This window comes from Stenella coeruleoalba (genome assembly GCF_951394435.1).
Source record: "Stenella coeruleoalba genome assembly, chromosome: 11".
NCBI lineage: Eukaryota > Metazoa > Chordata > Mammalia > Artiodactyla > Delphinidae > Stenella > Stenella coeruleoalba.
The window spans coordinates 23789102-23813779 of NC_137157.1; the positions used below are offsets into that span (position 1 = coordinate 23789102).

At 37.4% G+C, this 24678-nt stretch overlaps 1 long non-coding RNA gene across 17 annotated transcripts in view; it reads right to left on the reverse strand.

The window, feature by feature from the left end:
• LOC307193980 overlaps positions 1-24237 on the reverse strand; it is a 109862-nt gene extending 85625 nt beyond the window's left edge. For 4 of the 17 annotated variants that reach the window (XR_013830457.1, XR_013830458.1, XR_013830459.1 and 1 more), the window contains exons 1-2: positions 9199-9451; positions 6353-8915 (exon numbers count right to left, since the gene is read on the reverse strand). This is a non-coding gene — a long non-coding RNA (uncharacterized lncRNA). Of the gene's footprint in view, positions 1-6352; positions 8916-9198; positions 9453-13450; positions 13574-14511; positions 14936-15664; positions 15744-16746; positions 16797-17136; positions 17211-23959 lie in introns of those variants that run through there. The other 13 variants (XR_013830461.1, XR_013830462.1, XR_013830463.1 and 10 more) reach the window with 7 other exon arrangements.
• Positions 24238-24678: the final 441 nt, after the last annotated feature.

The window sequence follows — 24678 nt, forward strand, 5'->3', positions numbered from 1 at the left end:
TATACCATTCTTGTTATTTCTTTTAAAATTAAAATTAAAAGCTGCTAACATGAAATTATTTTTGTAAATGTCACCAAATGGAATCTCTTCTAAAGATCAACAGCATCATCATACGACACGCCTAAAAATGGAATGGTATTTATTCGTGCGTCACTTAGAGCCTCTTACATATTAAGTCCGCAGCCAACAACAAAACAGAGGACTCAAGGAACTTTAAAAAAAAAAAAAAATCTTTTGACCAAAATGAGTTATTAACTTAGCACTTTTTAAAATATCTGCTTTTTGTTTGTACATTCAAATTGATAGGCAATGTCCCCCAATTTATACAGTTCAAATATGAGGGGGATCCAGAGGTTTTACCTGAGCAGTGACAAAACCACCAGTTAACTCAGAGAAAATAAAATCTTCAAAGCACTCAACTGATTGAAACTGTGTAGAGAAGAAAACTGGCTGATTAAACATTTCCCTTTCCAACTGCATGTGGCGTGTTCTTATGGTAAATCACAGGGGCTAAATATTGTTCTCCATTGTGCACCCAGGTGGCAGCGAGACACCAACAATTACACACTGTAGCTAGGTGCCAAGGTTCATGCCTGAAATTAGTGTCAAAATGAAAGGACCAAAGAAAGTTAGGGTTAAAGGGGAGACAAGCTCATCCTCTACATTTTACCACCATCAACACAGCATGCAATAAGCAGATAAGCATTTGGAACACAGTTTCATTTTTGGAACTCTTAAGGACTGTTCAGCTGCTACTGTTACAATACTGACTGCAGAAATACTTGTTTCTTTTTTGTTATTGGAGTATAATTGTTTTACAATGTTGTGTTAGTTTCTGCTGTACAAGGAAGTGAATCAGCTATCTGTATATATATATATATCCCCTCCCTCTTGGACCTCCTTCCCACCCCCACCCCGATCCCACCCATCTCATTACCCATGCTTCATCCTCGCTTATCTCAACTAGGGATGCCTGAAGAATGGGGCTGCTTCAGCAGAGGACCCCCATATAAATTAGAGTGTACACATACGCTATCATGTTCACTGGTTCAGTGTGCAAACTTTCCAGGTTGCTTCACCCAGGAAAATTAGTACATGTTACATATGTATTATGTATTAGTAATACCTCCTTTAAGTAAGCCTTATAGTCATATCTATGTATACAAGTCATGGCTCTTATAGTCAATAAAATAGCTCCATAGCAGAGGTCAGATGTAGTAGTTGCTTTAAGAAATAGCCACCTGGATTCTCCTATGAAGTAAACTCTCTACCTTAAGCATTGATTTTGAGAATCCATAAAAATATAGACCTATATATTTCCCTTGAGATTTCAAGGCTACATTTTTTAATATAATTGAGTAAAAACATAAATAAAATTAACCAGAAGAGCTGCTTGTTGATATAGGGGATTTGCACTAGGATTTTGAATGCTGAATTTGAATTTTATTGAAAAAAAAAATCCAACATGAAGTACTAACTAATAAAACTTTATGATGGTTAAGAGAATGGCTCTTTTGTGGGGAGCAGTGGCCAGCAACTTCTGCATCGTGGGCCTGAATAGCGATGGAAAACATATACAAACAGAACACAATTGCATTTTCTCTTAGAAACACCAGAAAGTTCATTATATGTCTCATGTATTAATATTGATGAGTGACAATTTATTCTCAGAAGAAGCAAAAATATATTTGAAAGTAAAGATTATTGTGTATATCTATACATCCCTTAATAGGATCCTTGACCCTTATTAAATATTTAAAGGTCTTTGAAGGCCCTGGGCTATACATTTAGAAATATTATTTTCTTTTTCCCTGTGAACTTTCTGTCTGTTGTCCATCCCTCCCTCCTTGGATCCTCTCTTGCCCTCATCCCAGCCTCAAATGTATATTAACTCTATGATCTATGCCAGGTGCTGTACTAGGCAGTGGGGCTCCTGCTTCCAAGCCTTCCAGTCTTAGATTTTTTACTTTCTTATTTCACTGTTGATTCTCTGAACTCTTGCCAACATGTCAGTTGGGTACATCTACAAACATTGAAGCAGCTGGTACACAGGAAATATGTGAAATGTTACCCACCCACAAATCACTTTGGTTGTTGCAAATGTCACATATCAACACAGATAAAAGAATTTTAGGATTTCATTTCTAAGACAGGGCTTTGACCCAGACACTGAAGCATGAGAGGCATTGAGAAAGCTGTGGCAAAACTGTTTCAGGTGCAGGAATGATCAGAGAAAATGCAAGGCAAACCTTGTGTGGGCAAGGAGCAGATCAGCCTTCCAGTGCAGAAAATTCCGGTTTAGAAATAGGCAATAATGCGATCGAAAAGAAAGACTGAAGCCAAATGGTGAGAAGTCTGAAGAAGTTTTGAAATTTGAAAATGTTATCTAATAGGTTCTGGGAAATTCATAGATGCAAAGGAAAATTACATAATGAAAGTATCAAAGTCCTTGTGAGTATCTGTTCTAAGGGCAGAGACTTGCCTGTTAGAGACAACTTCTTTTTCTCTAAACATCTTGAGCAGCCTAGCACCATCGAAAATGCTCAATAATGTTTGTTGAATGACTAGAAGAATGAATAGAGTCTGAAAGACCTGGGGTTTAAGTCATCTCAGCTGCTTACTAGCTCTGTGACCTCCAGGGAGTTACTTAACTTCTTAAAGCCTCAGTTTCCTCATCTGCAAGGAGGGACAGTGATACTACCTTTCACATAATGTAATTGAAAGAATCAAGGTGAGGGCTTAGCACATTGACTGGTATATAGAAAATAAATGTTAGCCATTAACAATTAGAATTAGAGGTCCCTTAAAATAGTATAAGGAGCTTTGGAAGGAAGCGTAAAAAGCAGTAAAACCAACTTAGTGTCTGCTGCATCGTGGGTCTGAATATCAATAAGACAGCTTATTAAAACTCATTGTGACTGTTTTGCCAATATATTCCTCTAAATTGGTATGTATGCCTAGAATATATTTTAAGCCATTTAAAGAACAGGCAAGAGAAATACAAGTTCCAAAATGATATGGATTGTGATGTGACTGATGATATATTAGTATCTGGTAAGACTTCTATAATCTGCAAAATCAGGCAAGTAATAAATATTGAATCAATGGTGAATATTCAGTTAAGAGCTACAAGAATAGTATCTGGCACAGGGCAGGCACTGAATAAGTGTTTGTGGAATGAACAAATGAATATTTTCTAAATCTGTATGGGAAGACATTATTGTAATTTATTTGATGTCTATGTTTCAGATTTCCAGCAAACTGAATTCTTCTTCAAAGATTTCCTGAAAATCCAATACTTTTAAAGATGCCTGCAGTAAACTATGTTAAAACCCTTGAGATTGTGGTAATTAACTATACACCATATGTTCCTGACCATGGTAAGCTACCTTGTCTTCCTTTCTCTAAGGACACTCCTAGCTTTCTGGTATATTTTAGTCTTTGCTTTTGGACTGTGAACTCAGTTGTCAGAAAAATACAGGAAATTCAAGGATTTATGAATCATCATGCTTAAATAATGCCAAACAATATTAAGAATATAAATAATGGCTTAGAGCTATTACTAAGAATGTAAAAAGGTTCTGTTTACTATATAGTATAGGATGATAAAGTCTAGCGCCTTTAGAACGACTTGGGTCATTATGAGTCTATATAGGCCTTCTTTTGATTAAAAAAATTAGAGACACCATTAAGCAAATAACAATTTTCACATTTTAAAATCTGAACAAATTTTAAATGTCTCAATTAATTATTAGTGAGTGATAGAGTATACAGTTAAGCGTTTGAGAAAAATTTTATTTTCTTAATTCATTCTGGTATCATTTAAACAAAAGTATTTGACTGATGGCTATGCAAATTAAAATCTGCTCTTGGATCTCGGAGGTGATTAAACACTAAACACCAGTAGATAAAACTTTACCATGTGACCTTGCCACCATGCTAGGATAGTAAGTTGGGGCAAATCCATGAGTTATCTAAGAGGTCCCCTCCTCTGCCACTTCTTTCTCTATAATAAATTTTCTAGAGGATGGTCAATGTAATTTGAGGTTTGCCAGCTGGCAAACTATTTTGTGGAAAATAAACTAACATAGCTGAAGGAAAGATTTTATTGAATTACGCAAGTAACTTGCCACTACTGGGAAAACCCTGTATCCTAATATCAACCACTTGAACAACATCCCAAGGCCAACTCAAATTTTTCAGCACTTCATACAAAATTTCTAATAAAACAAGTTTGGGTTTTTTTTTTTTTTACCCCAAAATCAGACAAATAGGTCAGACAATTACCTTCAAAGTCAATACAACTTTCTAGGTGACAGATAAGAATAATGGTACACCAAAAAGACAAAAACCAAAACTATAGGAGGCAGAAAGAAACTAAGAGTAACCAGTTACTCTGCAACACTGGTATCTGGAAAGGAATATTAACTACAAGAAGAAAGCAAACTTGGGAAATTTTAGTAAACACATTAGGAGAGGAGAATAATCTGATACTAGAGCTTAATTTTACTTTTATTAAAAAATGCACTTGCGGCATGTTAATTTAGCAATAATAGTATATTCTGTCTTTAAATATTCACTACAATCAAGCTAAACTGCATAAAAATTTTCTAATTAGCATTTAGAACAATGCAGTTTGGAAGATAATGGCTTTGTGTAACATACACAGAAAAAATGATTTAAGGATTTCATTTTGACTTACATGAAAATTAATATAATATGTCACAACTGCAGTTCCCAAAGTATTTGATTCTTTAAAAGCTATGTGATTAACTACTTGTGTCTACATCTCCTGAAAGAACTGAGGTGCAAAGATGTTTCTGGTAACATTAGCTGCAACCAAGTTACGTTTATATATCTTCACCTCCCTATTCAATAAAGATAGATATAGTAACTGCACATTTATGCACATATTTTTTATTTCTTAGTCCATTTAAAAATTTTTTAAAATACATGATAGCTGCAAGAAAAGTCAAGTCAGTTTTGTCATAGTGTATAGTAATAGTATCTATTCCTTCTGTTTTCTCAGCCCTCCCTGACTTACATGAATGACTGTTGTTTTCCTCTTTAAACCACAAACTATCATATGGAATATTCCTCCCTTTAAGATACACCTAAATCTTGTAAGGAATTACCAAATTAAAATAGGAGGAATCTGGAAATACTCACTGTTTTATCTCAGGAGTTCAATACAATTGCTTCAGCTGAGATAAATTCGTGAAGACTTTTCTAAAATACTTTTACATAAGGATAAAATGATTTCTATGTAAGAAACAATTACCAGCCACACATTATTATCACCAGAAAACTGTAAGCTAGAATGAGCAATAAAAACATCGTATTTGGAATGAGATATTAGAGAATAGCTATTAAAATATTTTACTCAATTTCTATTACACCTTAAAATGAAAGTCATCAAATTGTCATTACAGGCCTTTTCCCCAGATTCTTCAGAGACTGAATTTAATCATTTCAGGAATTTGAGTGCTACCCAACATTCACTTAAATCCTTTGAAATAACAGTAAAGCAAAATACAATGTGAAACTTATAAGACATTTTATATTACAATACGTCCGTATACACACATACATACATACCACATCCCGGGGAATACTGGTCTTTGCATACCTGGAATTAAATATTTCTTGTGAAATTAACCACTCATATAACGTATTACCTTCAAGAAGACCTAAGTAAGAAACCCAAGTTAAGAAGCCACAATTAAGCTTTGCAAAACCTCACTCTTAATAAAGCGCTAAAGTAGCAGTTTAAAAAAATACCTTCAAAAATCAATTTTCCGGAAATTACCTTTACCACAATTATTACTTGTACAACAGAGCATAGAACTTTTAACTGCTGTTCAACTAAAGAGCTAAACATTAGTTGAATTAGTCCAGTTATACTAATAAAGGACTAAAATAAACCTTACGTGTATTTTCAGAAAACTAGCACTCTTTGAAGAATTTTTAAGCCGGAAGAGACCATCCATATCACCAAATCCTGTTTTTTCTTAACCAGTTCTAGAAATAAAATCTACATAAAATAGATAAAGATCATTTTAATTGATCCCCCAAATGATTTTTTTCTAAAATATACAAGTCTGCTTATTTTCAAGGCTGAAAGTAAACATACAAAGTACCTGATTCTATTTTGTTAATAAAACCTAGTCAATCTTTAGCAAATGACTAACAATAAAATTCCCTAAGATAGTTTCTTCTTTAAACCTTTTATGTGAAGAACAATAGTTTCAATTTTAAACAGTTTCATTCAGAAAGCAGTTTTCTAATGCTACTGGCAATAAGTACATGAAACGGTTTGAAAATTGCACTTTAAAAAATGTTTAATTGTTACCTTTCAATTCCAGGAGGATGCCGCTTCTTAGGGAGCCCATTTTTCCTGGAGATACTCAGTGCTGGCCGATTTAGAATAAAAACCATTAGCATATTACTATTAAAAGAAAAAACTACGCTACAAAGCCGCAATCTCTCTTGGATGGAAGCTGATGGCGCTTATAAGCCATAAATGCCTTTCCAGATACCTATTTTGTCCTCATCGTCTTATTAGCAGAGTGTGTGCTCCCTGCAGCATCAGTTAAGCAGTTTTTAAGGGAACGGGGAAATGCATGAGGGCTCATCTGCTAAGCACGGCTGTATACTCCACAGCCTCTTAATCACCAAGGCTCTTTTTAACAAGGTTCTAGAATGCAAGGACGTCTGGGGACCATTAAGTAGCACATAGGCAGAACATTCTTGGGAGTCACCAATAACAGATACAACTTTCCCTCAAAGAACCGACAGGAGACTGAAGGCGACCGAGCCGTAGCACACCCGCCTGTTTCTGCCTCAGCTCTTGGCAGTTGTAAAGCGGAGGCCAGCCTCATCACAGAAACTACTCCTGACTTCTTACTGCCCCAGCAGAATCCAGGCATCTGAAGAAGGCCTGCTCCTGTTTCACAGACAGCCCCCACTAAAGAGAAAGGAAGGAAATGGAAGGGTTACCCTCTCGTTCTCTATCCACCTAAAGCCGCATCATCCGAACCACAAATGAAATGCTAATGGACGAGAAAGTGAATGCCAATTTCCTGCACTTTGCTCCAAGTTTCAGAGGCCCCTCCACAATAAAAGATAGCCGTATGTGGACGCTGCCTTGTTCCATACCATTAACTCAGAACAAAACATATTTTTAGTGGGACAGCGGTGTTTACTTGTTAGAACTGATGAATTGTTCGCCATTTATCACTTGCAGACAAAGACGTTCAGCCACAATTTTGGACATAAATCAAGGTACATGCTCTTCAATAAAAAAAAAAAAAAAAGACTGCTTAAGTCCCCCAAACCACAGAGATTGAGGTCAGACTGGCCATAGCAACCAAGAACAGGACTTGGGTCTCCAGAAGGACCTAGCAACCGATAAATGAGTTCAGATCTCTTTTCATCTCCACTGGTGTGAAAGCCAAAATTAAAAAGATTAGATCACCCTGCACCCACTACAAAAGGCGCCACAATGAAAAAGTCATTTCCAGCCTTTGAATCACATCAAATAAATAACATTCATCCCTGCTATAATGAACAACTTTCAAAGTAAATTGAATCTCCATAGTACTGCTTTCCCTGGCTGCACAGTATTTACATAACAATATATCACAGGAAGCTCAGAATGGGTCTTGTAAATGGGGAACTCGGGATAAAAAGCATCTTTAGCCCCATTACTGTATACTCAGACAGCTTTCCAATTCCCCTCTTTTAAACAATGTGTTGTATCAGAAACACAAACAATGTTTTTAAATTGTGGGAAATGAAAGTTTTCAGTACATTTTTAAATGACTGGACTCACCCATTTTGTGGGGCACCGAGAATGTAGAAATCACTTAACCTCCTAAATCCATGCCCTGGATTCATTTTTGTGACAAAGAATACTCATCTATGTGTACACTTGCTTCTTTGTTCCTGCCAACAGTTTTTTACCCTAAATATCTCCTGAATTTTTATATATTACTTAAGATGAAACCAATTTGAAGATTTTCTTAGCATGTTTCTCATTCATTATTTGTCATTTCCTCGAAAGTATAAGGTATTCTCCATTGCCATAACAATAATATCTGTTAAGTTTCAGCAATATCTCCACACAAAATACTCATCTTCTACAGTCTAATTTTGACAAAATTTCTCCGGTCATTAACAAAAAAATGTTAAAGACTAATATCCCCAAATACTTAAGCTTCCATAAACTATTGTACAATTAAAATATTTCAAATGGAGTGCATGCAAAAAAGAGTTAGATCTATGTTAAAAATATACCAGCATAATCTTATCTTTTTGAGACAGCCCACGTAGGCATTACTATTTGAACTCCACAGGGAATCTCATTAATTTTTAAAACTCTCTGACCTCAGTACAGTTGAGTGTAAAAATAATTACAAATTAAGAATGAAAGAGCATCACTTGAATTCTACACGGCCATATGTTCTATGTTGCCCAAAACATTGCCAACTATCATCAAACAGCATTTTTTCCAGATATGAATTTAAACAGCATGATAAATGTCACCAGACAGATATAAAAAGCAACTCACCCTGCTGCCCAGCCCCTCTCACACCTCACCTCCGATGATTCTAGTAACACAAAGCCCTGAGAACACAGGTTTGCAGGCAAGTGACAGCAGATGATACTCTGAGGCAAATATTTTCCTATTGAGACTCGCTTTCTATCTCAATGTCTCAGCCACGAGGATGCAAAAATACAAGAATCGGGGCATAAACATTTTCTTACCTATAACTTGTCAGAGGGACGGTCCTTGGGTCCTTGTCATTACTGTCACCTCTGATGCCCCTCTCGCCACTGTAGAAATTGGCTGCACTGTGTTTATTGCTCTGTGCCTCAGTTACAGCTGTGGCACTCATCTGCCTGCATACAACCTAGGAGGGGAAATGAGAGAGAGAGTGAGAGAGTGAGAGGGAGGGAGGGAGTGGATGTGTGTGCTTGTGTGTGTGTGTGTGGGGGAGAGAGAGAGAGAGAGAGAGAGAGAGAGAGAGAGAGAGAGGGAACGGGAGAGACTGCTGACTTGAGACTAAGAACCTGAAACCTCCGGCCAAGACAAGCCTGAATAAAAATGATCAAAGCTCTGTCCTTCATCAGGAGAATAGACAGATATTTTTTTCTCCTCCACTGAAAAGTGGAACTGTCATTGGGGATTCTCACCAGGAAAGCGCAGCCAGAGGCAGACCTTCTCCAGAGTGTCAGCGCTGCCCAGTAGTCCGTGCAGAATACAGGTACCTATTGTTCCAGAGACAGATATGTAGCCAGCCAGTCAGACTCTGACAGATCTCAGCAAACCAGTGAGCCTGCCTTCATTTTAACTCCTTATTTACTAGTGCTTTTTGGTCAAATGCAAAGGTCTTCCCAACACCCACGAGAAATAAATGGAGATGATACAGATGAGCTCGTGGCAGGAACTAATCCTGTATCTTTTACAAAGAGGGACTTTTCACTACTATTACTGAAATGCTGAATTTGAAGCAACTATCTTATTCTTCTGGGGAGAAATGAAGCATTAGGTTACATGGGGAAGACTTAGCGAGTAAAAGAAAACCTTGACATCCAAGATGAACAGCACAGCCAATTTGAAAAAGGAAGACAGCAATTGGGGCTATGGGAAGCACCCTAGAATGTGAAGGGGGTTACCTGAGCCAAAGGGGTCCCAACATTTTTGCAGAGGGGTGTGGCACACGGAATTCCTTCTGCACAAAAGCCTGCCCCAGTAAACCACTGTTTTCCTAGAGGTTGGAGTCTTTTTGGTCTCTCTCTTTCTAGACCCCACTAGACATCTCAAGCACCCCCCAAACATCTCCCTTCCTCAGATCCTCACAAGTGTTCTAATTACACCGAAAGCAGTAAAACAAAATTAAGGAAGCTCAGAGAAAAATAACTTGTATTCTATATTCTCCCTGATGGATCCTGAGATCCAGAGAGTACATTTGATTCTCTAAATTCCTGGACCTTTCTAGATTACAGTGGGTTTCTAACCTTCATCTTCACATATTAATTGAATAATTTTCTTCTAAGGAGTGAAAGAAGGCAAAATGCCTTGCATTTGATTGTTTAGCACTATTAGAAGTCAGGGAATAGAAAAAACAAAAGAAAGAAGTAGCTTCTCATTGAGCTAAAGTAAGAGATAGACTTATACACCCTACAAAGCCTTAATCTACCAGCACTTTGGACTTTTTTCCAGAATGAACATGAATTTCATTGATTGTTAACATTTACCCAAGAAACAGTGTGCATATTCTGATATGGTAGGTGTGCTACCAAGTCTATAAAATGGTTATGAAATTCCTTGGTAAAACCCACACTCAAGCATCACTTTACAAAGCCAGAGGGGAAATACTCAAAGCTATAGGAGGAGGTTTAACCATGCATGGCTCTTAATGGTAACGAGACATACAGTATATGTTTATGCACTGCCCAGCAGCTTCTTCTAAATATCTATAGAGTTGTTTTATTTATTGTTTTAGGAACCAAATAAGAGATTACATCATGATGTTTCAAAACTCTATTTAAAGAAAAGAAAAAAAGACCCAGGAAATACAGTTCCCTCCTTTCACACTGTCTCTTATCTTAAATGACAGCATTTTGAAACCAGTTCAAGTCATGCTAATTTACCTAGAACTCTGTGCAATTAATATAGAACTCTTTTAGAAGTTAAAATTGCTTGACGTGGTGACTTCTGAAAGTCTACCTTGTGTACTGTCCTCAGGGAGAGCTTCTATTATGCTCAGAAGGGAAAGGATGTCAAAAGACTTTACCCAAACAGGGAGAAAAGTATACAGGGTTTCTTACTACGCTCATCTTCACCTATGAGACAGCAACGAAACAAGAGAATCCTGTAGCCTGCTTTCTCTAGGTGGGATAAACCGATTTTTTTCAAACCCATTTTAAAGAACATGCATATCTTTGTAAGCTTAAGGGATAACCTAAATTAGCATGGCTATCTTACTAGCAAAATAGCAGGAGCCCATTCAGTGAAAGAAACTAAGATAGATTATAGGTGTACATATAGAACAGAACTGGATCACAGGGGAGGTGACACCTCACAGGCAAGGCTCCCACGACCACCTCTAATGCTGCAGTTTAAAAGGGGCATCTAAGCCTTGCTCCTGAGCATGTGATAAGACTTAGGTGTAAGTACATTTAATTAGAGCATTACCCAGGCCGCATCCAGATGTCATTATCTTTTACGTTTTTTTTTTTTTTCCTATTGATCTTTCTGTCCAATTTCTGTTGTCTTCAAAAACCCAAGCCTGGCGTGCCAAACAGATTTTATATATTCAGCTCTTAACATGTTTGAATACAGACAGTTCTCACAGTCGGGGTCCATTATTTTCTGGAGGCATGTGCAGAGGGTTATCAACATTAATGAGAGTCATGTGCACATGGAAGTAAAAAACAGAGGATACGCTCAGGCAAAGTGTGTGTGTGTGTGCGTGTGTGTGTGTATAAACGGGAATCAGTATTTGAGCAAGGTACACATTTTTGTTGTTGTTGTTTCAGGAGTGGGGGAAAAGATCATTTTTTTCTCAATAAAATTCTTTGTGAAAACCCTGCTAGGATGTCTTTGTCCCTAGAACACCCCTGAAGCCTATTACACAGCCCTAAGTTTATAATTCACACTTCAGTCCCCAATTTGCCAAATAATTCATGTCAAGCAGAAGTCCAACATAAAGTGCCAACTGTTTCTTGAAAGGAAAGGAAAAAAAAAACTGTTTCATGTGCTGGGTTTTTGAGGACTAAACACACGAGGTTAGGGGCACCACTCATTAACAGTAGCAAGGGGCAGGCTAATTCCCCTGGTACTCCGCTTGTATTTTTCTCTTTTCATCCACATGGCTTGGACTGAGAGACATGAAATTAGGCTTCCCAGAAGAAATGTGAAAGGAAAACAGAATATCTTCATTATATTACGGACTATTCCAATTTTTATAATTCCCCCCCCCCCCGCCCCCCGCCCCAGGGCTTGCTACAAACACATTCAGTTACTCATTCACACCATAAACCTCATGCTGATAGAACTTCTAAGAGACACTCCGGGAACGTCGCAGGTAACCGGACTCCAGCAAAGTTAAAAATAGTCTCTCCACCAAATTAAATGTTGTCTAAGTTCTCCACACAGTTATTTGAATACAGAGAAGATCACCTCTGTGCATAATCTATAAATGGTTTGGATTACATACTAAAATTCTAATTAAAAGTTTTTGTCTTATCTCAGTTGGCCGATCTGAGATTAGAGAGTAAGTTCTGGTTCAGAGTGAAAGCTCATGTGGGATTGAGATTTCTGACGGCTGCAAGCTGGCAACTGACGGCAGTATTACAAAATATTTCTAATAGGAAGAAAATAATACAAAACTATGAGCACCTTCGGAAACCACCTTTAGGCCCCGCGTATTTAGTGCCATAAAGAGATTCCCTGGGGACTTATTCCACAGAACTTTACTTTCTTGAGAGTTGGAGAGAAAGAGACACGAGAGATGAAATTTCTGTGGGGTGTGGAAATATTACTCTATTCAAAAGCAACATTAAAAATCTGATCATGCAACTGACTGATTAGAAAACACACCACGGAATATATAAATTTTCTTAATATTTAAGACCGAGGATGGAATAAATGCTCTTTATGTTTCCATTTAATTCACTAAGTGAAAACACTATTTCTAGGAGCACTGTTGTGAAAAGTCAGGGAAAATTTAACGGAAAATATTAGAGGCTAGTTTACAACATCCAAATGCCTGCAATATTTAACAGTATGGCCATTTGATAATTAATAGAGGGAAAAGTATGCATTTTCCCTAACAATTCCCTCACTGCAGCATAGTAATACATATTTTATAGAGTCTACCTAACCGACTTCCTGATATAGAGTTTAAATTAGATAAATATTTGGTTTCAGAAAAAATCAGTGAAATGTTTTACTCGTTAATTAGTAAGCAATCAGATATTTTGAGGTGATTGTATTCTGTCTTCCTTAGTCTACAATAGCTGCTGGAAGTCAACTCTGAGAACATACATACAGAGAACAGAATGTTAATATTTTGAACAGTAACAAAGGGAAAGTATTTGCATTGTTCCATGTGTAAATGAAACAATATGTTTTCCATGTTTCCATAAATGTCCTCTTAAGTGGTCTCAGACATACAGCACCAATGAAACAAAAAAAAATTTAACATGGAGCTGATAGATGAGAGTTGATATTCAACACAAAAGCATTTTGAAGAAGTTGGGAAACTCCCAGAGGAAATTAGGCAGAAAAGTTGGTAAAGATTTCCTCGCATTTATTTTGTACAGCATTTAAAAAACCACAGAGTATTCCAGAACATGAATATTTCTTACAAGAAATTACAAATGGAAGTTTTGTTAATATTATCCTGTATCCTGTTCTTTGAGTGAATTAGGACCTTACCTGACTTCAGTGGCTGTTTCCAGAGCTTCACAGGAAGTGGGAGAGTGGCTGATACATGTGTAGCTTCAGCTGAAAGTGCTCTTCTCTCCTGCTTCTGTCATGTGCAGTCTTCCCCATCCAAGTCTTTTGATAAAAGTCAGGATAAAGCATGATTTATTAATATGGCAAAGTCATTACAATCCTGAGCTAAAATGTTATTGGAGCTTTCCCTAGCTACTGCTGTTTAAGGAAGTCTTTAAAAACCAATTTAATTTCCTTCCACCCAGTCAAGTTTTCTCCACAGATAATTGGTTTTCATTATATGCACAAAAAGCATCAGCGAAGTCTGTATGTATGAGGCATTTAAATATTTTCAAATGAAAGTCTGCATATATTTATGTTTGGGTACCCAAACACGTACTTCCATTCGATTCTATATCACTGACCATTAATGACACCCTTCTAACATGAGAGATTGCGCTGTGAAAACTGTAGAGGCCGCACAAACAGCCAAGTTAGTCATTAGTAAGAGTAGGAGTTCAATAAAGTTAGAATGGTAGATGTCATGTTCTTTTATTTTGAACAAATATATTATTATAAAGCAATGTATTCTCCCTGCTAATTGTGCTTAATTTTTGCATGTTCACAACTAGAATACTCTTGTTTTTATTTTCAAAGCCTTAATCATTTCACTGGGGAAAAAAAAAAAAGAAACTCTAATTTTTTTCTAATCATCATTTACACAACAGCCCTTTTAGGATTTATCGAACTCATCTCAATATATTTTTATCATCAAAAGTGTGTTTGAGATGCTAGTGCAGTCACTAATTGTTCATAAGTACCTTGAAACATTAGATTAGCAATGTTTATAATTGTCTAAGTACAGCATGACGATATGAAATCAATTACCATGCACATCAATCTTTGACATTTCAATGCATTACAACTGTAGTAAAGTTGCCAGAAACTTTTTTAAAAAGCCACAGTTTCTATTGCCTGAAAATCTAACTAATGAAGTAGTATTCAACTGCAAACATTGAAAAGATAAGCATCTAGCCTATGCAGTTTACTGGTTTACTTACTTGAGTATTCGTCTTCCTCTGAATTAAGACTACTCTCGAATTTGCAGAATTTCACATTTGAGAATTCTTCAGTGACCTCATACTCCCTCTTCCACAGGTGAACTATTATTAAATAAAAAGTTCCCTATTTTGATATCCATATAATTCTTTTAAAAGTCATTTAACTTCTGAGAACTGATGAGATATTCTGAAACTTCTTCCTTGACTCAGGTGTCTGTTGCTGTCTGTTGTCAGATCAAATTCATCAGAGCACGATCTCCTTCCTTTTTTCCTCCTGAGGGTCCAGAGTGCTGAAGTGAGAATGGCTTCTCCCTGGCATTTATTCGCTTTTTGATTGGAAGGAGAGCGTTAGCATTTTTCAATTCGAAAGCAAAGACAGACATAGTTTTCTAAGTTGAATTTGGGTCTGAGATTTGCTCCATTTCTGAATGAAAAACGAACCAAAATAAAACACACAGCAGAACAATTCGGTGTGCCTGATTTCATCAAGTCACCGTGATTTAAAAGAAAAAGACAATCAAATGAGAAAAGAAAGGAAACATTCTAAGTGAATTAGTTTCTTCGCTGTGTCCCACACTATCCCCTTAAACTCCTGACCTCTCTGCGTCTTCCTCCTGTTGAATAGTAACTATCTCTGACCAGATAACACTTAATGAAGCTAAGGTCAGGCTGCTTCCGAGTTGCCATTTGAAGTGATAACAAATCAGAAATGATAGCATCACACAGATTCATGAATTTTTTACCCCTGCAGTCACAAACATCAGACGTTTACTTTATAAAGAGAGCTTTTAGATCCTTCCTGCAGTTTCCATAGTGATTTCATTTTTTTCCCTTTTATCACAGATTGGCTGAAGAGCCGCTACCCTTTGTGCGTTAAAAGGCTTGTGCTACCAACTGTCGATATAAAAGGTAGCTGAGGCAGAGACGCAATATATATACTGCCAAAAATAATTGAAACAGAGACATGTTGGTGAAAGGTTCCAGAAGAATTTTTTTTCCTGTATCAATGTGATAGTACAGGAGAAAATAATTTTGCCTGAGTTCTCATAATTACTTTGAGTTAAATGTAGTTGTATTTTACGCTGTGTACCATACTTATATTAAAACACTCATCATACAGAACATAATCCTTTCATAAAAGGGTTTAATATACCTTACACTGTTCCAAGTGTCTGGGCTTGTTAAACATAAAAGTTCATTATGGAAAACATTTTCACTTCAGTTACTTTAGTTTTGGCTGCAATGTTTATTTCAGTGTTTATTCTTCTCATCTCTCAGCTGATTCAATTTTTTTTCTGTTAAGAAAAAGTGCACTGCATTTTCAAATTAATCTAGACTGTCCTTAGTAAAACAGTAAAAACCTGGGGAAGAAATTCATACATTCCTTTCTAGCTTTAACAAAGTAAGGGCTCAGTACTTAATTTGGCTGTATACTGTTTTAGGTACTTCTATTAAAACTGAGCATTTAAATGAATGTTAAATGTTACACTGGTTTTTCTTTCACCTCTCATATTATTTAATAATGTTGGCACCTGAATAATCCTAGTCATAGGTTGCTATCATCCTAGGAGAAATGTCTGCTAACTACTTATTAAATATATTGAATTCTTGTCACGATGCTATAGATGTTTTACAAGTAAACTTTTAGCTCTGAATAGGTTTTTTAAGACCGTGAGGAAAATAGCACCATTGTCAATTACCACTCAAGTACATGTTCTATTTATGTATATTAAACTATTGAAATGGGAATAAATATAAAAATAAGTCACTTTAGAAAAAAAGAACATTTCTTTTTTGTTTGTTTGTTTTTGCGGTACGCAGGCCTCTCACTGTTGTGGCCTCTCCCGTTGCGGAGCACAGGCTCCGGACGCGCAGGCTCAGCGGCCATGGCTCACGGGCCCAGCCGCTCCGCGGCATGTGGGATCCTCCCGGACCGGGGCACGAACCCGCGTTCCCTGCATCGGCAAGCGGACTCTCAACCACTGCGCCACCAGGGAAGCCCAAAAAAGAACATTTCTATGAAAGTACTTAAGCTATTTAATATGATATATTTGTATATATTTCATATTAAAACCTTTGAATTTCTAAAAGATCTAGAGATTTATGGGCTCTACCCTATGGTTATTACAATATATACTTTATTCCATCTCATTTTTTTTTAATATCCAAAGAACATATAGCCTAAATAGGCTAGCTATTTCTGAATTTTTATTCAGTGTGGACAAAATTACATACCGTAACAAGATTTCTTCTCCTTTTCATCCCACTTTCATCAGAGAAAATAGCTGTAACGTGGATTTTGAAAGAGAAAAATATAAGTTGACTTATATGGTGAGAATTCTAAAAGATAGTAAGGTAGGTAGACATGGTTAAAGGATATTATTTTAGTCAAGCTCTTTGAGGATCAAGGAATAGGGACTGCCTTGACTTAACCTGGCTAGTGGCATACTGGAGTGTAAGAAGATACAAAGTAATAAGTAACATAGAAATCTCCCACCAATCTACAGAACCATACTACTGAACTTCACAGAAGCTAAAATGTGAGTCAAAGAAGCACTAAAGACCTTGCCAGCTAGAATTTTGGCTTCAGTCATTGAACAAATTTTTACTGAACATGTCACATACCAGACACTTTGGTAGATGTTGGGTGTATATTCATAAATAGGACACATTATCTTTGCCTTCATGGAGCTTCTAGTCTGGGGAGGAGATAGAGGGGAAAAAGAATTAGCCAGCAAATAAAATATATATTATATTAAAGAAAATCACAGTGCCTCTGAGAACGACATCTATAATTCAAGACCTGAAGCATGAAGCTGCCACATACCAGTTGTGTGGGAGGAGTGTTCCAGTCAAAGGAAGATCATTCTTGTTTGAAGAAGATAAGGCCAGGGTGGATGCAGCAAAATGAGCAAGGGTGATGATGGTGGCTGGTGAGTTTGTTAGAGAGGGCACAGACTGTGGTTGAAAGTCAATTAGTCCTCACCATACAATGAAGACAGGTGGAGATTTATAGCCAAGGAGCAGGGTGGGGGTCAGTGGGTGGAAAGTTATTAAGAGGAGAGAAACATCAAGGGTAAGGAGGATTCTAGCTAAACCAACTTGATGGGATTCTTGCTGAAGGCAGGCCAGAATGATATCAAGAGTGGGGGAGGATGAGGGACTTGATTAGATATAGAGGGTAATCAGATTTCAAGGGTGGTGGATTTTTCTAAACAGACTCAGCAGGATTCTTGCTAAAACTGGACTAAGCAGGCCAAGGACAGAGCCCAAGGTCAGGGCCTAGTCACAAAAGGGCTCAGAGGAACCTGTCCAGAGTTTGGTCATTCACTGAGAGAGTCTTTGTCATTGGTTAGGTAGAAATATGAGTTTACCAGATAAACATAGAAGAGCTGTCAGGCAGGCTTGAGGTTTATAATCTTGAATTTAAACGAAATAAAATGCTGGATGCATATTTGATTTTTTCCCAATGAACTTTAACTATTTAATTTGAGAAGGTACCAGTCTGGGGCTTTGCCAAGAAAAACAACAAATGGATTAGATAAAATGAATTGGAAACATTTGCTAGACCATGGTTATATTAATGGATTATGGAATCCTGTCTTGGGAAGGAGGGAGGAGCAGCCTTTCCTTTCTCTTCAGGAATGAGAATCAGTTATGTTAATGGACTGTAGGTCTTGACAAGGTTGAAGATTGAGTGAATGAGATGGAAGGATGGGAGACTGCAGTCTGAAAATGAGATATTTGAAACTGAGATATCAGAGGAAGCATGGTTCCAGTCAAGGTCATGAGAGTACATAACCGCTACTGAATGAAGAAACAGGCCACTGGCAACAGGAAGTTAAAGACCTGAGAGGTATATAGGGTCAAGGAACAGGGTTGCCTTTCTGGAACATGGTAAACAATTCCTGAATAAAGAACTCTTGGTAAAGAACAGTGTGTTCTAAGAAGAATGTTCTTAGCACTTTCCAACTAAATCGTAAGGGTGATAAAATGGCATTTGGAAGAAAGGAAAAAGGCCCAAAATTATAGAGAAGAAGCCATGTATGCCTAGTCAACAGTGGGTAAGAGGTACGTAAGTTCTCAAGTAACAGGAAATGTGTCACAAGTAATCAATGTACCTTCCAATGCATAGATATCAATGAGCAATATTTGGACAATAAATTGAAATGAGACACTCAACAAAGGAAGCAAGTATGATCTTGAAGTGTTTCTGATGTTTGACATGATAGGAATCACGATACAACTATGACAGTGAAAAGGGATACTTTGCTCAGAATCAATACATTTAAAGGAAGTGGTGGGAGTAGAACGCAGTGTGCCAGAAAAGAGGGTGTGCCCATAGACAGCTGCCTGGAGCTGCAGATCAAAAGAGCCTGGATAAAAATGAAAGAGAAAAGGAACAAGAAGACTAATGCCATTGGGGTGTCCTTTCTTCTTACTACAGAAGAAAGACATGACAATGCTGAGTAACTCCAATGATCTCCACTTTTTCAGAAAGTCCCCTTCTCTGCCAATGGAACAACCTGATACCTCCTAGTCAATCCCTGCAACAATTTTACCTCAGATGATGGAATAAGCAATGCATCGGGCAAAGTCCTTGAACTTCACTCTGACCAATGAGGAAACACTGAATTCTTTTAAAACAAAAATGTATTGAGATGTTATTATGTGTTTTGCTGGAAACCAGAAGTGGACCCTAAGGACCAAAGATAATATTTCTTGGGGTTAAAATGATGGTAGCCTAGGAAGAACATCCCTATTTCCTGTGGTTTGTAGTAGCCACAGAAAGGAAATATGTACTCTATTATGTAGATTTCAGAAAGTTTCAAGGAAATATAGATGGGATTCTGTGTGTACCAGGAGGAATACAAGAGGGAAGAGGTCTCAAGGGTGATGGGAAAGGCTTAGAACCCCAACTCTGGCAAAAAAAAAAAAAAAAAAGAAAAGAAGAAGAAGAAGGAAAATGTGAAGAAAGCAGTATTGCTTGACAATATTCACTTTGAAAGTGCTTGACTGAATAAAGTCATATATAAAAGATAGAAAGAAAAGCATATATCCAAGGATGGAAAGCACAGGAGGGCAAAGATATATAAGATGCTGTCAGAAAGAAAAAGGCCAGACTGAGTTGAGGTGTGTGAAAAGTGTAAAAAAAATGAAACAAGCATTTTAACTTGTTTAACCAACTTTTCTAGAAAAACAGGAAAGGGATCAACTCACTACTTGGGGCAAATGGAGTCATTCATTCATTCAGTTATTCAACAAGCTTTTACAGAGTCCCCACTGTGTAGTAGGTATTGTACAAGCATGAAGTTGGAAAGCACACACCTTGCCCTCAAATAAAATCAACAACAACGAATTTAAAAGTAATAGTTACTAATAAATGAGTGCTTACCATGAGACAGGCACTTTTTAAAGCAGTTTCAGTGCATTAGCTATTGAATCCTATTAGCAACTCTATGGAGAGATACTAATATTATTTCCATTCTATAGATGAGGGTTTCTGATATAGAGAAAGGTTAACTAAATTGTTCAAAATCACACAATTTATACAGAAGGGCCAAGGTTTAAATCCAAGGTATCAGTCTGTAAAATTCATAAATCTCTTATCAGAACCCCCTGGAGCCAGACATGTTTTAGAATTCAGAATTTTGGGGGGGACTTCAGAAATATGAAATAATATATATACTTTTATTTCAAAAAATCCCCAGTATAGTCTGAGGCAGTGGTTATGTTACCTTTATTAATAGTGTTGTAGTGAAACATATTTGTTTAATACTAAATGGGATAACAAATAAAGACTGTAAACTCCATCCCTCAGTTCAGGTTAAGATTTGTGGTCAAATGTGTTGTAGTATAAGTTGAGAGAGATAGAGACAGAGAGAAAGGAAGAAAGAAAGAAAAGAGAGAAAGAAAGAAAAAGAAAGAAAGGAAAGAAGAAAGGAAGAAAGGAAGGAAGGAAGGGAAGAAGGAAGGAAGGAAGGAAGGGGAAGGAAGGAGAAAACTTGGTTTTCAGTTCTTTCTTAATTTAGGGATCATGGATAAAGAACCATGAACCTGTATTCTATATAAATTGCAGAGGGATAAAACAAGGGTGAAATTCAAAATATTTAACAACAGTATAGCTGGGGCACTGGCCAATGAGAATGAAAGAATGAAAACTTGCATTGGGGTGAGATCCTAAAGACCTTTCCATGTCAACAATTAACTTCTTAGTTGTTATATTTTAAGGAAGTCCAAAGAATACCAGAGATGGGTCATGGGGCTGCCAAGGAGACCATGAATGGGAACACTGGGTGGAAAGGTAACCTTGAGGTAACAACTTTTTAAAACAAACAAGAGGAAAGATTTCAATATATTACCAGCAGTACCTTGGAGAGAGACCATTACATTATATCATTTCAGCGTTGGCTGCTATAAATATATACACAGAGTGGTACAGCAAAGAGAAGGAACATGTAATACATGGGAGTGATTATAGGGGGCAGGAAGGGGGTCAGAGAATATCTTCCTTATTACATTTATACTTTAAGAATGATAGAAATGATAGCAAACACTGATTGAGGTCTTATACGTACTGGGTACTATTCTAATACTTTATATACATTAACTCCTTTAATCTTCACAACAGGACGATAAGGGGTGCTCTTTAAGGGGATGCTACTTTTATCCCCAGTTCACAGATGAGGAAACTGAGGCACAGAGCAGTTAAAAACTTTTTGTAGGCTAAATGGTCACTAGGTGTTGGGGCCTGGATTTGAACCTAGGTAGTGTGTCTCCTGAGTCCACGTGCAAAAACACACCATACATACCATTTTGTAAGTGCAGCTTTACACATCACTCCCTCACATGGGACCAAGGATCTGAGCCCAGGATCAGATTACATTCATTTTTATAACCCCTGCACAGCACACCAGGTCATAGTAGGTGCACAATAAATAGTTGTTATTGCTGCTCTTATATGAGATAATGCTGGAGAGATTCTAAACAGTTAGGAGAAGTGAAGAAGAGGATTCTAGACAGAGAACACAGTGTGAGCAAAGGTAGGGAAACCTTTGGCAGCAACTCCTTTTGCGATTCTGTCTTCATTACCAAGGGAAATAATCCTCAAGATGAAAGGGATAACACTAACATGGACTGCAAACTCGAAACATTCCATGGACCAGTCCTGCTGTATAAATGTGTGAAAATGCTAGGCTAAAATAGAAAGCTTAGTGAGGACTGGGTGGACTGGAGAGTGGATCTCCTACCCAAATTCAAATGCAGACTTTTGGAAGCACTAGTTTTGATGATGAACAGGTAGGACCATTTTTGGTCCTCTTAGTGTAAATAGATGAATGGGTAAAAGTCCAGATTATGGAACATGGGTAAATGGTGTACTCATACCCAAGAGAAAGGAGAAAAGTCACATTTCTGAGCCTATAAATCAATGAGTCTGACATCAACCTCTGGAGAAAATGCTAGTAGAGATAACTGAATGGATAAGTTATGAGCAATCAGCAAAGGAAACAGAAATAATTGGAAGGCCCCCTGGATTCTTTAAGAAATGAGTTTTCTTGAACAAAATATATTTCCTTCTTTGATAAGAGCTTCCAGACTAGCAGATCATTGTCTTAAAATCTCTTGCAGACAAGATGGAGAACGTGAGACAGATCTGTAGCTAACAAACCTTGGCCTCTGTCCTCGACCCTGGAGACAGTCTGTAAAGGGTATTATGTTGAAGTCAAGGGATCCAGCCAATGAGGGTACCATGAGGAGTGGGGGCTCATCCAGAGGTCACAGCCAGGTTGGTAAACTAACTTGAAACCACATCAGTATGTAGAGTAATAAGTAAGTAATAATTTTATTCCTTTACTGAGAGGCTACTTCAGGTCTAGGACTTTATTAAAAAGAACCTCTTTAAGTTCTCAACTTTCTTTTTAATAAAGAGGTTAGGTGATTTTGACCAATGCCATATAGTGGTAGGAGAAAACCCAAGAGTCTGAGTTTCTAGTTCCATGTTTTTTCCACAGCAACATGGCACCTGGAAGCTAATTCAGCTCTTTCTTCATGGTTCTGGGAACTAGAGGGAGATAGTGTTCATTATCCCACTAAATTCTATTGCCTTTCCCCAAGGCTGTAGGGTTCTAAGTAGAAAAAGCCAGGATCTGCAGGTCTGAAACGAGATTTCACCCTAAGTGGTATATTCTTCAAGTGTCATGTAGCAATGTCCTCCTTCTGAAGAATTTAGTCTGCTTCATGAGGCAGACTGCATTTGACTTGCTGGTTTGTACTAAAAATCTGTTATTTTCTGGTTGATAGTCAAATCTATTAAACTGACAGAACTTTAAACCTTGTATGCAAATATTCTCCATCAACACATTAACAAAAGTTTGGTGTGCTGGTGAGCAGCAATTTTCAATCACAAGAGCGTGCGCATTTTCCTGTCATTTATAGCAGGGACCACCATAGGGGTCATTTTATAAACCACTTAAATACTCAGTACAAAAAAAAATTCTCAGTACATGTTCCATGGCAGGTAACACTGACACGAAATATTTCCCAAAGAGATCTCAAATAGCCTGCCGCCTCGTAGGATGACAAGCAAAACTTCACCCATGCTGACTGAAGCTGAGCAGCTCCGCTAATTTCAAAACAGGAAGGGAAATTAAGATTTAGCACACCTTTCATATGCCAGGGGCTGTCATATCATCTACTCCTCACAGCTATCTGTAAAGTATTTTATTATTAAATACATATTTATCTGCATATTAAGGTACCAAGAAAGTGTTTCAAGTAGTCTATTAAATAGGTACTAATATTTCAAACTTTCAGATAAAGACACCGAGGTTCTAAGTGTAAGTCGTCTGCCCAAGGTGTTAGCTAATAAGTGGAGGGGGCCAAGAACTGAACATAGATATGGCAAAGCTCTGTGCGCTCTTTCTGCTCTATAGGTATCCTATGGATCAAAAGTGGTAACTTCTATATGATATAAAAAAATCATATTTAAGGAAAATAGACTTGCAAGTTGAAATGCTTTTATGTTATTTTCGTGGTGTCTATATAAAATCCATGTATTTTCAAGACATGATTTTTTTTTTTTTTTTTTTGTGGTACGCGGGCCTCTCACTGTTGTGGCCTCTCCCGTTGTGGAGCACAGGCTCCGGACGCGCAGGCTCATCGGCCATGGCTCACGGGCCCAGTCGCTCCGCGGCATGTGGGATCTTCCCGGACCGGGGCACAAACCCGTGTCCCCTGCATCGGCAGGTGGACTCTCAACCAGTGCGCCACCAGGGAAGCCCAAGACATGATTTTTTTAAATCATTCTATCTTGAAGTCAAGTCAATGAGAAAACTAGTCTTGATATACAAGCAAGGTTTGACACTGGGTCTAACCCTTGTCTTTTTCTGTGGCCAGGTATGGCTCGGAATGGACTTTGGGAAGGAAGTGTAGAAACCAGAGTTCTCACCACTGTTTCAGCACATATGCTCTCCGGGGAGCAGTTTCTTCATATGTAAAATGAGAAGCATTGAACAGATCATTCCTGTAGCCCCTTCTGTAATTCTTAATTTCTTCACTTTCTTCTCTCAAAATTCAAAGTAGTGCTGGACGGGAGAATATCCAGCAGGCACTACAAAGTGGAATAAATATGAGAAATTCAAAATCAAAACCTGAAGCAAACTTCTCATTAGCTTCCAGAAGAAAAGGCCTAGATTACAATACATTTTTTAAAAATGTATTTCCCCCGCTACCTCAGGCTTTCTGAGTTAGTATAGGATCAAGGGTAAGAATAAGAAATGTGTGAGAAAATTTGATCGGCTTGTAATTCTAATCCAATTATAAGCAGTAAATGCCAAATATATCTTCTAAAATCCCATCATTAGATTCCTTGCTCATTTTTATAAGCTTAAGAGTTTAGATAGCTTTGATGCAAATTCTAGACTCCTGGGTACCTTTCATATTCAACCAACATAAGAAGTAAATATGCAAAATTTTACAAGATCAAAAACTCTTCCTCAAGGACACAATTAAATTCATTTATTTTCATCGTTTTTCTTTTTCTTTTTTCCTTTGCTTTACTTCATAATGTCTAAAATGAAGATCTTCATTTGCAGTAAGATAACACAGATGCCTGACACAAAGTTAGCAATCAATAAATGCTAAGCATCATTATTAATTCTCCCAACA